Source organism: Daktulosphaira vitifoliae, unplaced genomic scaffold (assembly GCF_025091365.1).
Source record: "Daktulosphaira vitifoliae isolate Bord-2020 unplaced genomic scaffold, ASM2509136v1 Scaffold_237, whole genome shotgun sequence".
In the NCBI taxonomy this organism is placed as follows: Eukaryota; Metazoa; Arthropoda; class Insecta; order Hemiptera; family Phylloxeridae; genus Daktulosphaira; species Daktulosphaira vitifoliae.
The window spans coordinates 1-18,189 of record NW_026099803.1 but is presented as its reverse complement, the minus strand read 5'-3'; the positions used below and the strand labels follow the sequence as shown (position 1 = coordinate 18,189).

At 27.1% G+C, this 18,189-nt stretch overlaps 1 long non-coding RNA gene across 2 annotated transcripts; it reads left to right on the top strand.

Moving 5' to 3' along the window:
- The first annotated feature begins 205 nt into the window (after positions 1 to 205).
- On the top strand, positions 206 to 17,382 carry LOC126909290 (uncharacterized). Of its 2 annotated transcripts, none has more exons than XR_007704992.1 (3): positions 206 to 762; positions 12,605 to 12,719; positions 17,364 to 17,382. It is a non-coding gene; the product is annotated as an uncharacterized LOC126909290 (long non-coding RNA). The 2 variants fall into 2 exon arrangements; XR_007704994.1 differs by lacking the exon at positions 17,364 to 17,382 and adding an exon at positions 14,581 to 14,599.
- The last annotated feature ends 807 nt before the right edge of the window (positions 17,383 to 18,189 follow it).

The window sequence follows — 18,189 nt, the reverse complement described above, 5'->3', positions numbered from 1 at the left end:
GAATATGTTATGTGTCGTTTAATCTTCGTGAACCGCGTACTCTCCCATTCAATCACCTATTAGTGTATCTAACTAGCTGTATCGCGATGCATTATATTATTAAAGGAGCGCACACGTCGTGATGCTGTTCAGGGGGAAAGAGGAGAGTAGCGCCCGACTGGTGAGTCGCCGCCGCCGCGCGGAACGCCAGCAACACCCGCGTCGTGGCGCGCCGGGCCACTCGGTCACCTAGTGTTATCCTCTACAGTGTGTTGTGCTGTGCTATAGTCGGCGCGCGTCCCGTCGTTTAGTGTGCCGTTTGTTTGTGGTCGCGGCTCCTAAGCACACTGTCCATCACGCGCTCTCATCTTTCCTACTCTGCGGACATAATTTATCTTCGAATATTTTTATACCAGCAAATTTCGTCAGCTCTAATTGATATTGTTGTTTTGTATTACATTATTGAACGTGTCAGCCGTTGACGACGACGCCCGATCATAACGCGTTGTGTATATCGACCGTTCGATGGTGGTGATGTGTAGCATGTTATTATTGCTGTCTTTCGTCCAGTCCCCGTACTGCTACGTCCGTCCCGCTGTACCTGCCCGCTGCCGTGCCGAGAACGTGTCATTCTGAAGAAACAGAGGCCGTTGTCACTGCCATTAATCTTCATAACGTAACAAGCGTAAAATCTGTACAGTAATCACGGTTGTTGTTGTTGTTCATTAGGTTGTGCAACGGGACGACGTCATAAATATAGTTCACCTTAAGCCTATACTACAGGTGAGTGCGAAGTACTTTTAAACTCACGCGAACGTTGTACCCCTTTTTGCACCCAAGGAACTGTCATGGTTCTCTTGAGCTGTGAGTAACTGGCGGGTGGGTGGGTCGAGGTGAGAGTTCTGACGGTGTAGGCGGCAATCCCGCGGTGCTACTCGCGTTCACCCCTATTATCGATTGTCGCTCAGATTTCCGGAAAAAACCCGTAGAGTCTATTTCGATTAAATGGATTCAGGTAATATCGAAGAGGAGGCTAATCGTTATCATAAAACCAATTTAGCATATTTGACCGCCGAGAGATTATCTGAGAATGGCGACCGAGAATCGATCGAAAGCATACGGAAGGTTTTACCCAACGTGTAATTTTTTATTTGTTCCTGACAAATTTCAGAATGTAATTTTTTTTTTTCTTAAAATGTCTCCATCAATTAACGTGTATTTTTATTTTATACTCTCTTTTATTGGTATATATTAAAGTTTTTGTGACTTTTTTTTTTTCGTGAAAAAACTTTTTAATTTTTTAACAAAAACAATTTTCTAAAATTAATTTAATTGATTAAAAGTAATGTTTATTGTAAATATAAAAAAAATCATCGCTTAATTTTTCAATCGTTCGGTTTATGTTGCTTAGTGTCAAAATCTCATAAAGCTATAAGATGTCGTATTTTAAATAATCGTGACGTTATAACTTTATTGAGATATTTTTAATACGTATTGCTGATTATAGATTTTTATATTCTGCGCACAATGCGTCGTCGACCTCTTTTCTTATTAAATATTCAACGAACGGTTCGTTTTTCTGTAAAAACTAATGTTTTATTGAGTTTTTTTTTACATTTCAAAACTTGCCCATACGTTTTTTATTAAACAATATTGAACCAATTTCATTTAATTTGCCGCAATTAATATAAAATTAAAATTAGCTATTTCAAACAAAACGTCGTGTTTTGATAATGCAAATTTTATCAACTATTTTTCGTTTGGCGTGTTTACTCGTTAATATATAAAATAAGAATGGTTTTAAAAAGCCCACATTCGTGTGACTGTGTTCTACAGGTAACATGATAAATAACCGACGTTTCAACATGCTGCGCATTGTAAAATTAATAAATAATAATCGTAGTTCTTTATTATGTCATCGATTTCGACGTGGTAGTNTAAAATTAATAAATAATAATCGTAGTTCTTTATTATGTCATCGATTTCGACGTGGTAGTAGTAACGACTAGTTGACCAACATCGAAAAGCTCTAATGTCTTTATAACAATTATTCGACGGCATTGCGAATTAAATTGTAATCATAGNTGGTAACGCGACTAGTTGACCAACATCGAAAAGCTCTAATGTCTTTATAACAATTATTCGACGGCATTGCGAATTAAATTGTAATCATAGTAGTAATAAAATGTAAAATTCGCCCTTATTACTTTATACTGTTCGANAGTAGTAATAAAATGTAAAATTCGCCCTTATTACTTTATACTGTTCGATGTAATTTTTTACTGTTCCGTCTTCCGGTTATGACCAAGTGAAATGTCCAAGGGACTGTGACTTTGTAATGTTGCGGTCACGCTATATTTAAAATTTCATAAATATTTATCATGCGATTTTTTTATTATTTATAAGGTTGACCGACATACAGCAATGGATTTTTCATGTAAAACAATAATCACCAACAAAAGACAAATTGAATAAATGGTTTTCATGTTCATATGACACAACTGAAACTTATAGAAACAGCAGTACTATGTCATTTGTATAATATCCGTGGGCTTATTACAGATCTAAAATTTCCGTTTTTATTTTTTTTTTTTTGAAGTCATGTTATAACGGTCGAGTTGGTTTATGGCCATTCATTTTTTTTGACAGCGCCTATATTTAAGTATCATCACACAATTCCATTCGTGTCAAATGCCTAATATAATAGTGTGTAATTCTAAGGAAAAAAATTAACTCGTGGACGGTAGGCGTTTTTGCCAAAGTTTGTAGTTGCTTTTTCGTTATTATATTTTTAAACGTTTTACCATGAATCGTCATTTCTATGTCTGCATTTTTACAATGATTCATTGTCTCTGAATTAGAAATTGGTAAGCTTTTTTGACGACGCTTTATTTATAACCAATGAATAAGAAAAAATAAAGTGCTCCAACTATATACATTTTTGTTTCATTATTGTTATTGTAATTATTTACAATATTTTTATAAATGATTCATCATATCATGTTGATTGTGGTAAAATTATGAGTTGATTACAAAAATAAAGTTGGAATTAGTAATTTAAATGGAACTGATTATGGATTCGCTTTAGATTTGTAAAACAGGACGAGGCATAAGTAATTATATTTTTTTCATATTCACAAAGATTTCTGTTTTAATGGTGAAAAAATACATCTGGCATATGATCACTTAGGGAGTTTTGGCAGTCAACTATCTGCTCGCTGCAGTTGACGATCGCTCTAGCAGAGACGTTCCCGATAATTTCACCAAACATACGTTTACTTTCCGTCTTAAGTTCGGCAATGGTTTGAAGATTAAATATTAGATCTGTGCGAATGTAAAAAAAAAAAATAAAATTTGGATAATTTTCACGGAGTTATCCAATTTTTTAAAATATTCATGCCGCATCTGCTTTAAACGCAGATTTTTACCCTCAACATTAAACTAAGAATAAATTCATGACTGCCGTTTGTTTATTTAGTACGTTATGTATATGCAAATTATAAAGGCTGATTGAGATAGCTAATTATTTGAGTGCTTTCCAAATTCCTACCCAAATTTAGTAGTGATGTAATTTATGTTTATGTTTCGTACAACTAAGTTGTATTCGCTCAAATACATGAAATATCTTGACTGACGTTGTACTTGTATAGGTTTGTATTCTATTGATTGATGAGAACCTCAACGTGTGATCGTCTTTATTATTTGATATTTTACAAAATCGTGTTTTCTTGTTTGAATTTGATACGTCGATTTTGTTTAAAAAAAAAACATTTATCTTATGTGTATTAATTTTCCAATAGTAAAGCGCTCGTGTTGTAAAATAATTTTACTACTGACACTATACTGTTCTTATTTTATTACCGAATGTAAAGTAAAAGTCACATTAAATACCTTCTTCCTTTTTGAAAGTAAGTGCTACAGACGCCTACTCGCACGATGAAACCATTTTTTTATGTGCCATGTGTATAAAGTTTATTAAAAAAGCAATTTTACTACAGCTGAAACAAATGTGAACGTTTTAATGTTTTAAAATAATTCCTAAAGTTTATCCTTTTTTATTACTAATACGCCCGTGATACTCTTATATGGTTCATGCGTTCAGTTGACACACAATGGAATTCCATCGGTGTTATCAGATCTGCTGCTGTCACAAAGCTCATTCGCATGTGTTGCGTCAGTGTTCATGTATTATTACTTAGCAGTCAGTCAAATACAGAATGGATGAACTCGAACAAACATTAATACCCATCAACGAAGGTCTGTCTATAGGTAAACAGACCTACGTTGATGATTGTCAATGCTTGATAAAAAACAGTCCTTGTACGCAAATATTTTATTATTAAAAAACCACCTCTTGCAGAGTATTTTATTGAAACATAATTGTTGACGCGGTGTAGCATTTTGGTCACGTATCCAGATATGAAGTTTCGATATAGTCGCATATGTTTTCGTCGAACACTCACCTGCTGATGGAACAATAGTCATTTACTATCTACCGTTTATTGCATTAATTGTAGACCATGTATACTGCACAGATATATGTTATTCGTCACGTTTCTCCCTGTCATAACAGCCGTTTGCTATTCTCTGTCAGAGAATAAGAGCCACTTCTGTTTGGTCCCGAGAGATATTATTCGTGACTAAAATAATATACCACCACGTCTTTCGTATTCTAAATCTGTAGTGTAGTTTAATTAAGCTATAAAGAGTTTAAGTAATAATATTACCAAAATGCCCGTGTGAAGTAAGTGAAGCTGAACTTGAAACATAATAGAATAATCGGTGGTTGTTATTGGATTTGTAAATGTTACTAAATATCGAAAAAAAGTCGAGTTTCATTTTTGAATTTTACATTTGTTAAAAACGTGTTCTAACTTTCTGATTTATTCACATAAATTTCCATTAAAGAAATTTATGTAAATAATAAATAAAAAATTGTTATATCATTGATGATTTACCTAATCAATGTATTTTAATCGTTTTATAATATTCACCATATTATATTTAGATAATGACAGTTAATTGCTGCACTTACAGTAGTATTAAGCTCTACACGCGTATAATGGTTATTTGAATCAATAAAATGTATTAGTACCACAATAGTGTTATCATTGCAAATGTTTGTCTGTATTCATAGCGTGTTATGAAAATGTGTTTGTATTGAGCAACGTATTTTTATTAAAAATACTTTGCATTAAACATTGTCAATTTTGAACTGTAAAATAACCGTTGCGTAAGTTTAATTAAAATTTAGCCTAAATAAAAATATGTGGTCATAAGAAACGCAATCAACCACACATTCGTTTAACTTCATTACAGTAACATTCATTAATTTCTCTTTTTTTTTTTATTAATTCGGTCTTCATAGTGGTGTAAGACGTCGTGTTGAATTTTATCACGCGATGTTATTTTACCTTATTCTTCATTTTGCATGTGTTTGGCGTGCATAACAATATCATGTACGATCAAGATATTCTTAGAATGTCAATAAAATGCTCTTAGACCTAAATAAAAATACATATATATCTATATACATAATAAACTTGAATTTATAGTACAACGAGTACTATATAATCCTTTGAAATGTAATAATCGCTTTAACAAATAAAATGATCTTTATTTACATCCATCTGAATAAACCTACAAAGTTAATTTCAAGTAAGTTGTAGTAACACGAGGACGTGACAGTAATGTTGAGACTCTTTCAACGTTAGTACTTGTCGTATGACAGTTGTTGTTAAGAAGCTAAGGAAAATGCAAACACAGTCAAACAGTAACGTATCGCTTTGTTTCAGAAATAAAAGCTCACGACCTGATACGTTTTCTTATTTTATTTTATGATGTTAGTTAGTTTACTCAACGCTAGTGCAAATATACCCTAGCCATACTTTTATGTGTTTGTTTTGTGATCCACATTTATATTTGAATTACTTTTATCTTAGGCAAAAAAGAAACGTTCTTTGAAAATATGTGTTTGCTGTCTATAATTGTTGCTCTTCTAGTATTTTTAAACTTTCTAATCGACTCATTTCTTCTTGATGCTAAAATTTTTTGGTTAAATCACTTAACGTTCTTTTTTGAATCACAAGTTATACTTGTACCGCGTAAGTTCTAACAGATGATTTGTCATATCTTTCCCCGTGTTTTCTTTGTAATGCGTATGACGTATCTTCACGGGTAGTTTTAAAACGCACTTCAAAGTTAGTCGGTCGGGCAAATTAAATAAAACGTATTCAAGTTAAAGACCTTTTCATTGGCGAACCCGCAGATATTAATTAAATAACGTTCAAAATTAGCTATTCATTTAGTGCTCTTTGCTCCACTGAGTGTATATTCGCACATTAAAATCTTTAATGATTTTTATCTCTATCATTTTTATCGTTATTATCGTTATAAAGTCTAAAAATTTCATAGCTTAAGTGTCCATAAAACATTTTATTTTTCGGTTGGTTGTAACAAACTTCACATAAAATATTAATCTTTAAAATTTAGCAATTTATTCGAAAAATGTGTTATCTACAAATTTTCTAGATGACCAAAAACAATTGTCGTCAGCCGAAAAAAATTATGTTCCTATTGATATTTTAATAAATTGCTTTATAAACGTAATGTCGTTACATAGCTATTGGCACTTGAGTTGTACAACTTTATTATGGATGCCTTTAAAATAATTACTGGATATTATGGCGTGGATATTACATCGTTGTTTGCTTCTACTTAATTGGTGCTGTGATACAAAGTATTTTGTGACATCTCCCCATTAAATTAAACGCATTTTTTTAGTTGTATTTTAATTATGTAGTTTTTTAATTAAAACCGTTAAGGCTCTATAATATTAATCATCAATTAACTGTGTAATATATGCATGTAAGTTGTAATATAACACACGGACTGTCGATTGCGTTATTGCGACAGTATGGTAATAATTATAATAACAACAATTATAGTATGTATGTAGTTTATAATTGCTGTAGGCGGTTTAATTAATAACTTACGCTAGTCGACTTTACCATAATTTAGATGTTTCTTCCACGTACCTGTGTATAATAAGTTATGTCATATCTATTTTGGTGTTTGTTTTCGCGATAATATTTTATACGCTAAAAAAATTAACAATTATTTTTAACGTTCAGAAAAAAGTGAAATCATTACGCTTCTTTGTTATAATTACATTATAACTTGTTGAATTTGACACGAATGCAAACAAACTGGTTCTAATTAAAAAATATTAATGTAGAAAATTTATCACCCAGTAGTTATGTATTAAATAACTCTCATTACTAAATGAATTTGATGTGCTGTCATGTATGATATTGTTCATAGAGAAAGATTTTTATTAACGTCGCCCTTTGTGATTGCGAGTAAGTGCTCATTTTGACGTTTCTGCGTGTATCACACCTAGTAGTATTTTATCGTGTATTAATTATATACAAGGTCTGAATTTTTTGTTCTTATTATTTTTGTTCTTATTCTGCCGGGATAGCGTGTAAAATATTCTTTGAACATATAAATTAAAAATAACTGCGAAATTTCGTCTACACCGTAATAACTTTTTGGCTTTTAAATCACAATTATTTTGAATTTGTCGAAAACAAGAGAAATGGTGTATGCAGTTATATTATGCATGCGAATTTGGCGCATGTATATCCTCCGATTATTAAATTACGTTTTTTATGTGTGTCAAGTTCGATCTCATACGACGATGACGGAAAATAATTGTGACGTGCCACAATAACTGACAAGGTCTTCAATGTCTTCACCTAGTGTATTTTAAATTTAAATTTAAAGACAGTGTTTCTCCAAACGCCCAGACTAGATTATTTAAAAACTTCATACAAGTAAAATTATAAATTCTTTACTAGCAGGAAATTGTGTTTTTTACTCGTGTTTTTATTTTCTGACCAACGCCTTTTAAAATAGGTTTTTAGTCAAGTTACATTTAATATTCCACTATACTTATATTACAGATTATTATGTTCATATACGGTATATTTAATATTTACTCTGCGGTGATAATATAATTCAATAAATATAACCTTCTGTTTTTGTATATTATATGACTGGATTTGCAAAGAATACAAGCTTAAAGTTTATAAACCTTCAACGGGTATACAATTGGGAACTAGGAAATTTCTTTCATCTTTCCACAGCGCCAACAAATTCCTAGAAAGAAATAGTAGAATATGTTGATAATTTAGATAACTACCCGATAATAATTAGCAGGATACAATTACTACGCAATGTACTTTCAGTATTAAAACCTTGTAATGTTCTAAAAACTTCTTACTCTTAGTCAATACGGCTTATTGTTGGCATTCTATTGAATGTTAACACTTATATCACTCTCATTTTATAACATCGTTAGTATTTTCACTCGTATAAAATACCAATACAAGCTTAGCATTTTGATTGGTTGCCAAGCAGTGACGTATAAGACACATCGTTAAACATTTAACATGCAGACACGATTATCTATTGATTACATCGCTTTATATGTTCTAATTTTCCTAAATATTAATCTAAAATATCTATTAATACATAATATTATAAAGATATAAATTTATATGGAGTAGTGTATTTTAGGTTTTAATGCCCAGGAGCTATATTTATTTGGCGCCATATTTGCCATCACAACATGAAAACATGAAAAACACTCCCCTCAAAGTAAAAAAAATGTATAAAAATAATTTTTAAGGCATAAAGAAATTTAATTTATTTTTATTATTTTTTCGGAAATGATAAAGACCTGTGAAACTAAAATTATTTATAGTTTAGTGAAATTACACGAATGAAATTCTCATATATTCCAGTAATTAGAAAAAGATAAATACAGAAACATTAATACATTAAAAAATAAATTTAAACAGTTTTTCTTTAAAACTAGTGTATTATGTATAAATTTATATATATAACATATATGGTCATTACAAAATTATATTTACAAGCCATCTGATATCAGTGATTGTTATGTGTTCAATATTAATTAATGTTCCAATTATATTTACTTGGTATTATTTGAACTTTGGTAAAATGTTTTTGGAACGCATCTTTGGTCGATATGTCCCCAAATTGTGACGTCCTTATTATAGTGTTCTGCTGCAGTTTCCTCGGGTAGCTCTTTATGTAGACATGCCACTGTTTTATCATCATTAATCGCTTATTATATCTTATGTTGTCTAAACTACAATAAACTTGTAGCATTTAATGACTACAAGTTAAATATCCATTAGCGAAGTAGTCTTTTGAACTCGAATAAAGATACTCGTCGAAATAATATTAATTTAAAGAGTAAACTTTTGAATTTCATTCGTGTTAATGTTTCAGAAAAAATTTGATAAAAACATAAATAGAATGAACGTTAGTTACCTTTGCCGAAATAACGTCGCCCACGCGATGGCCTTGTAAAATTCTTTTTTCAATATTTCATGATTACATTATTGTTTTAATACTCCCTTGTGTGGTCGATTGTTGTTCAATTGTCTTTATGGACTGCTTCGTGTATTGTAATTTTTTATTAATAAGTGAACGTTGGCATTGGATATCCGTAGGAAAAATTTCAATCAGTGGTTTACAAGAGTAATATTAAAAAGTGATTAGAAATCAGAGTTGATTCTCTATTAGATTGAAATATTCAAGGCTCAGTTATGTATGGAAATAGTGTAATGGGGATTAACTAAATGATACTAGTTTTTCATAAATTTTTAAAGACTTATAATTCATCTAGATAGTATTCATTATTTTAATTATTAATTTATTTGAGTGTTAATCATGACATGATATTATTATGTATCTAAACTTTTTAAGTAAAATTTATTATTTAATTATTTCTTCTATTAATTAAATTAAATATTTTGATTATTTAAATATTATATTCAGTGGATAATAAGTAGGTTCATCTCAATTAATGGCACTCATGTAATGATTATTGTTCTATATGCTAATGTTATGAACCTACCATGTTAATTTATCATTCATATCTCAAAAGTAAAATAAAAGATAAATTTTATTTTATTATACTAATANGGTTAATTTATCATTCGTATCTCAAAAGTAAAATAAAAGATAAATTATATTTTATTATACTAATAATTATCATAGATTTCTGTATAAAAGATATCATTTATTGGCATAATAACTACCTAGAAATATTAACTATACATAAGCAATATGTTTTTACTAAGTTTAATTGGTAGTTTGGTGTTTCGCGTATTGATTAAACAATAAATAAAAAACACCGATTTACGTAAAAAAGAGAAAAATGATAGACTGTTTATTATTTAAACACTTTTAGAATATTTACAATATATGCATGCACTACGTGTGCTGTCTGCTTGTGGCGAACTAACTTATGACTGATTGGTTGATTGACTGATGTCTCGCCGTTTTATAGTGTGTAGTGCTCTAGAATATTCTTTTATGGGGCGACCGAGAAAATACGCGCGTATATGCATTTTGTGTTGCCTATCTATCGCGAAGATTCTCGATCGTTCCATGGTCGCTACAGGTAGTATAAAATTAAATTTTCATAGGAGTTCTCCCTTTAGCCAAAACAAATGTTATGTTAATTTTATTGTGCTCAGTGCAAGTTCATTAGTTTAACATTCGTATTCTAAGTATGGGCACATATATTCAAAATATAATTGTTGTATACTACCACATTAGATTAGCAATAAATAATTGCACTCTTGTTCCGGATTGCCTGACAGATAAATGGCAACAACGATTTATATTTGTACGTTTGTATAAAGCTACATTTTAAGTGCAATTTAAAAACTGGGAAAATGACAGTTAAATTCAGTAATTGACATTTCAAATAATATTAAGTTTGCGTTGTGTCGTGGTTTACATTACATAGACAAATTAAATTTTAATCTAAATTAAAATTATAAATTTAAAAATCAATTTAAATATTAACTACGAGTGATCAATCATTTGTATTACGATAAATAATATGTTTTCATATCTTATTTTTTAAATAAAAAAATTTAAATTAGTAGTACAAATTAATGTTACCTTTGAAACAAAATTGGATATATTCTTTAGTTACTATCCAAATTATTGCTTTGTTTTTTTAATAATCCTACTTATAATTCTATTAATTGATCTTAGTGATTTGTTAAAATAAATATTCTTATTAGAATACTGACAATTTTTCACTAAGACGTTTAGCTTTTTAATTATAACTACTCCACCCAAAAGCCAAAATGTATAATAATAATAATTTCTTTAATTTCAATTATTAGATTTTAAATTGAACTTTTTATTAATTATAGAAAGTGTTATTTCTGTTTATGAAATATAATCTATAAATTAACACTTTTGACAAGAATATTGTAATACATTGTAGTGTGATAAATGTTCTTAATTACTCTGATAACATTAAATAAATTTGTGTTTAGATGTATTGTATAATTATTTATTGTCACAGAAAATGTATTCAGAACCATGGCAATTTAATTTTCAGTTTTAATTTAGTAATTACTCTGTACTCATTTATCAAAAATATTTTGTCGTTGAATTTGGCTTCTATTTTCAATTCATACATTTTTATCGTCTTTTAGTTAAAACGTTTAGTTAAATTATTGAAAGCTGTTTTTGCTCAAAGTAACTGAGTATCAAATGTCATAAACGCGATCCTAATAATTTATTCAAATAAAACTTATAGAAACTGAGTTTACAGTTTACATCTTTCCAGATTTATTAAGTTTTTATGATAAACAATTTTAGGGGGCTGTCAAAATAATTTCCAATTTATTAGTTTGATTTCACAAAAAAAAACACATTTGTATCATAAGTACTTACATAATTCATTAATAATATTAAAGATTCTACTTAATAAAATTTGTCATATATTATTAATAGTACAGGGCAACCATTTTCTTGTTTACAATTTTTATATGTATTTTCATATGGAAATTCGACGCCAATTCCGAATCTGGCTTTAGTTTTTTCTATCACATATTTATTTGTAATAATTACTAATTAGTAATTAAGTAATAATTATATAAAATAAAAAAGTCATAAAAATATATATATATTTTTTAGCTTTCCCAAAATGATTAAATTTATTTCATTTTATTTAATTTTATAGTGAGTATGCTTAGTGTCTTACTGTTTAGAATATCATTCATTATTTATTTCTATAATAACGAACGAATACCTACAATCAATAAATATGAATAAATGTGCAGAACATTACAATATATTAAAATGTCACTTAAATATACCCAAGTCTTGCCATCACTTTCTGTCTCATTCATGAATTAAAATTTCGTTTTAACAATGTTTTCAAAAAATAATTTTCCCTTTTTTAAATTGAAATTTTGACAGTTATAATGTCATAGATAATCAAAAACTCGTGAAGTTTTTCTACTCTACAGGAAGTTTTCAATTTAAATATGTTAAGTTGACACGCAGCACGTGATCGTCACTATTTACCACTGTCGGTGATGAATTGTGGGTGATAATAACATGCTTTTATACTCATCATAGCGTTTTTTGTGAACTGAAAACTATTTCTAATTTTGAAGACTTTTTATGTTAAAAAATTTAACCTTATATAAAATACATGAAGATATATTTGTAAATAAATTACTTTTTAAAAAGATGTATATTTCATTTATAGAAATATGGGCTGTTTTGGTAGCAAAGATAAACTATCTAAAGAGGATATGGATTTCCTCAAGTCGCACACCAGGTACGACGAAGCAACCATTAAAGAATGGTATAAAGGATTCAAAGTAAGTAACCTTTCTGTTCGACAAACTTATTTAAGAAAAAAATAATTATAGAAAAAAAAAATTCTCTTTCGCAATAATTTATGTAAGTCGTATTAATTTTTTTACGAAAAATACAACTTTTTCATTTAATTAAAATATTTTTTACATTAAATACTAAGTATAATTTTAATTAATTAAAAATGGCAATTTCAATTATGTTATTTGTGTAATTTATTCTGTTTTAAGTCACATCATAAGGCCTTTCGCTGCACAAAGCATTTGTGTTTATTTTACAATGCTGTTTCCTAAGTTTTTTTTATGGATCAATAGTTATTTAGTGTAAAGCGGCCTCTCCCTTTTTCTGCAAAGGACAAGAATCGTAAATTGAGTAGCTTATTGTTGTTGTCTTCTTTGCCACGTAAATGTAAAATTAATCTACTAATTAAATAGTAATCTTGAATACTTCTGATATGCGTTAGTGAGTTAAATTTAGTCAAATATTTTGATTTAGTTTTTGAGTTACGATTATTTATTCAGATTTTTAAAAATTATATATAGGGTGATTCATTTTTATGAACTAATTAAAAAAATATTGAGAATCTATTATTTTGGTTTCTTTAAGTACATGATATTTCAATTTATTAATCTTAATGTATTTTTTATATTCATCCGTATACCTTATAAAGGCGTCAATTATATTTTTTTCGAACATATGTACACAAACAACAATCATAATTAATTAACTTATTTAATAGATAATAATCTAATAAAGAAAACAAATGGTCGATAACAACTTTTAGACCAATATTTTGGAAGTTATTAACTCTAATATAATGACTGAAGACAGAGCGCTAGTCTATTTATTTTTATCTTTAGATTTAAACGAACTACACTACTCCTCTCGACTAGTTAAAAAATGCCAAAACTACCGAAATATTGGTCTGAAATTTTTTATAAATATACTTTTTTATTAGTATTTTGTTTTCACGTTTTCCTCTGATAAGTTGTTAAATTTTATTTTAATCTATGTTTTTTATTATTTTTAAACAAATAAAAACTAATTAAGATCTAAAAATGTCAACTGTGCCATATTTTTAAACACTTAGACATACTTTATGAATCTCAGTGCTTAGAATTAATTGCTTACATTTTTATTAAAATGATTAATTATATTAATGAAAAAATACTAGTAATTCTAACAAAGTTTTAAACTTATCTCGTAAAATTTCTGTTAATGTGTTTATATAAGTTTCTCACCATATCAATCTAAACAATACCATAACATACCCAATTATTTCTTAAATATTCATAAAATTTTCTATTTCGTGATGTTAATGTTTTGTAAGATAATAAAAAAAAAGTTATGGAAAAAAATTTCAACTTTTTTTTAAAAAGTTAAAAATCAACTTAAAAATACTAAAAAATTTATTGAACATGATTTTTTGGATTTAAATTTTATATAGATTATTATATACATATAAAAAATTAAAACCAGTAATACTTTTTTCTTTTTGTGTGTAATTACTCGTTTCTTACTAATTATCATCTTAAAAACTAAAGCTGATAGAAAAAATATAATTGCATATTTAAAATCAGCGCGAAAAATTGGTAAAGATTACGTTTGTGATGAAAATTTCTTCTTCATCAGTGTAATTAGTTCAAGAGTTATCAGTTAATTTTGTTCCACTAGGTATGTCACTACTTTTTATATTGTTCTGTTTAAGATAAAGTAAAAACTTCTTAAATATTTAGTTTAGTTTTCTCAAAAAAAAAAACTTTTTAAATTTTTTATTGTTTTTGAGTTTTCATTAAAAGTTACGAATATTTTATATTTAAATGGATTTAAAAAATGGAAGTATTCATAAAATGATTTTATTTTTAGTGAGATCGAAAAAGGCGTATTATAGGTTATGTTTTTGTTCGGATAAAATGAAAACATTGAAAATCATGAAAATAAATGTAATTTCATTTTTAAACAAATCATTGGGAGAGAAACTTTTTAGTCGTAACTTGTTTAAGTTAAATATTTAACATAAAGTTTAGTTTAATTAATGATAGTGGTTAAATTAATAAAATGTATTTTAGTTTTTTTTACTAAATTATTCAGATTAAAGTAAAAAATTTAGCTTTTTTCTTTACATCCAAATGTTTTTTAGATAATATTTTACCGAGTATCTTTAATTTTATTTTATATCCATTTTGAAAATTAATTTTTTATGCTTTATCTTCATATATTTTGCTAGTAGTTGATGTTATACGGTATATTAGTCTATTTATGACAATGCATGATTTCATTTTGCTGCAAGCATTGATAAATTTTCTTGTTATTGCCTATTTTTAGATTAGACATTAAAGTTTTTTAAATGAGTATAATTGTTGATATGAAAAATAATTTTTTTAATACATAACATAAAATAATTTATTATCACTTTTTAAAAAGCCCTAAACAAATGTAATGAATTTATTTACATCAAATTACAGAAATCAATTTTGTTAAAAATTAGTTTTTACATTAATATTAAATTAATTAAGTGTTGATATATATTGAAATTATTCGTATTAAGTGAACCAAAAATATAATTAATTATGTTTAATTTTTTTTGTTAAATTAATTGTTTTTATTTAATAATTTTTGACTTTTTCTTTAATAACTACAAACGACTGTGTCAGAATTGTTGTTATAGCATATTGGCTTAAAACTAATTAGTGATTTAAAGATTTATTTAATGTCCTTTGTGTTTATATATTGTTTATTGTTATATTTTTGGAAAATCTCCAATTAGGCTTTGACTCTTTGTTTATTATGTAATGTTTATATAAGAATTTTTGATTATTCTTTTACTTTTTAAATAAGTTACATATTTGACTACAAATCTAACAAAATTAAGTTGTCAACTTTCAGAAAATGATTCTATTAAAAACAGGTTTTTGGCTAATAATTATTTTCAAATGGAGTAAATTCATTTTCTCTCTTAGAATAATTAGAAAATTTTATTTTAAATGAATATGTCTCATATGGTCTTTATATGTGTTACTATCATATTAAATGTATATTCCAATTAAAAAATTGAGCATTTATCAAAAAAACAATGCATGTACAATTACTTTAAAGGAATTTTCAAATTGAAAATTAAAGAAGAATTTTTCAATCTTTACGAGGATTATTAGTTGAAAACTTGTTATACTGTATTAATATAAAATTAAGACAACTATATTACTGTTCGAAAACCTAAAATTACTAAAGAAATATTATATGAACCTCATAACAAGGTACTTTTAAGTATTTTGTATTGTAAACATGTATTAACTATTAATCATACTTAAAGTATACAGGGTAATAGTAATTTATAATTAAGTCAAACATTTATATTGGCCTTTGTCCTTACTGTAGTACCCTTAACTTAGAAACCGTGCATAAACACTGTTACTGCGGTCTAACGCTATACTTAGTGGTAATGTGTGTTGGATGTTACAATGAGAAGGTCATTTAAAAGTACCGATGTATAAATTTTAGTATTATGATTCATCGAATAAGCGTTGTAAAATTGAAAAATTATAATACATTTTACAGAAAATATGACTTAAATTATTCTTACTTTCCTGACAATTTTACATTACTTATTGTCCTTAATTTTTTTAAAATTAAATTATTTTTATTCTATTAATTTTGTTATTATGTATCATTTTTATTTTAAGTGTTCTGTATTATTTTTAAATATTTTTAGTTATTCGTTACCCGATCAAAGATGTTAAAATGATATTGATTTCAACAATCAATATCAAAAAAGTTGCTACATGTAAAACAATTGATTCTTCAAAGACATATTTCTAGTTTAATGTAGAACATTTGTTTTTTAGTTGCTGCTTTAAAATAAATTATTTTAGTTTAGATGATAAATACATGAAAACTTTTAAGAAGAAAGAATAATTTACAACTTTATAAGAAATATAGGAACATTTATATTAAAGTCAGAATACCTTATAGTTATTTTCTTTATGTCAAACTACCAAAATAGTTAGCAGTTTTATTTTTAAATTTAGGCTCAAGTCTTCTTGTCGCCTTGTCACTTTATATTCTTTATGGAAGACATTTTTCTTTGATCTGTTTTTTCTCACAAATTGTAACTTTTATTATTTTGTATACGTTTTTTTTTAATTTACAGAAAATATTTGTGTAATTCGAATTTTTGAAATATTGTCTTGTTCATCACGAACTCTGAATAACTGAAAATAGGTAATTTTTAGTATAGTTAGTGTTTTTGATTCATCTTTACTAACAATTATTCGTTGTTTACATAGAAAATGTAATTTGAAATAACTTTTGCTCTGAAAATTAATTACAATGTTTTTTTTTTAGAGAATTAAGCATTGTTAATACATAAAACTTTATTTCTCAATTATCTCGAGAAAAAAAACATTTTCTCTACAAACTTCAAAAGTGTTTTTTTGTTTATAATACTACAATAAAATATTTCCTGTTATTAAAATACAAAGTTAAATAAAACATAATTATTGTCTTAACGACTTTAATCCAGAACGTTAATTTGAGTGAATCAAATCCATTGCAAGATTTTTTTAACCAATCGACTTTTAATTCGATTCACATGAATGACTGATTTTACATATAAAATTTCGTTACAAAATAATATAATTTTTTTACTTTAGTTATACATGTTGGTCTGGTATATTTTATAAAGTTATGAAAACAGTAAGTTCGAGCTTATTTTATTCAACTTCATCGCCAAGCATGTAAGTTAACTATTTTTTAAAAGTTGAAACATAATTTTACTTAAGACAGTACTAATTTCGAGGAGGAATTTGTTTTTTTATATTGAATAGCTTATTTGTTATTTATTTGAAAGAGTAAAAAATTGATACAAAAATAAAAAAAATCTTAAATACTTTAAAAAAATTGTAACTTGGTTTTTATGTTTTTTTTTGAAGAAGAAGAAGGTTTTTTGAATTTATTTATTTTTTTTTGAATTTAAAATGTTTCATATATGACATAATATTACTAGCTGTAAAAACTTTTCCTTAATTTATTTATAACATAGTCTTTCTAATTTTATATTCTACGAACTTATTTGCATGTGTACTTCTGTATAGATACTTATTTTTTAGGAATCGCATAAAAAAAAACGATTTTTTTTACTTATTACACGTTTATAAAATTTCTTGAATCATAAATAACAAGTAAGGGCGAAGTTATTTTTCATTACTGGTTACACCTTTAACCTTTAGTCATGAATATCAGATGCACCTTTTAATCTCGGATATCCCATCATTTTCATGAAAATCCCATAATGCTTTAGAAAAATTACCCGCAATTTACAATTAATTTACAAGTAGGAATAATGTTGCATTTTAGTCGGATATTCAATTAATTTAATATTTGATTATAGAACTTATATGTTCTGTTTTTTATTAGATATAATCTATTTTTATGAAAATTTAAGTATGAATTAGTAATATATTTTTCTTATGTAAATAA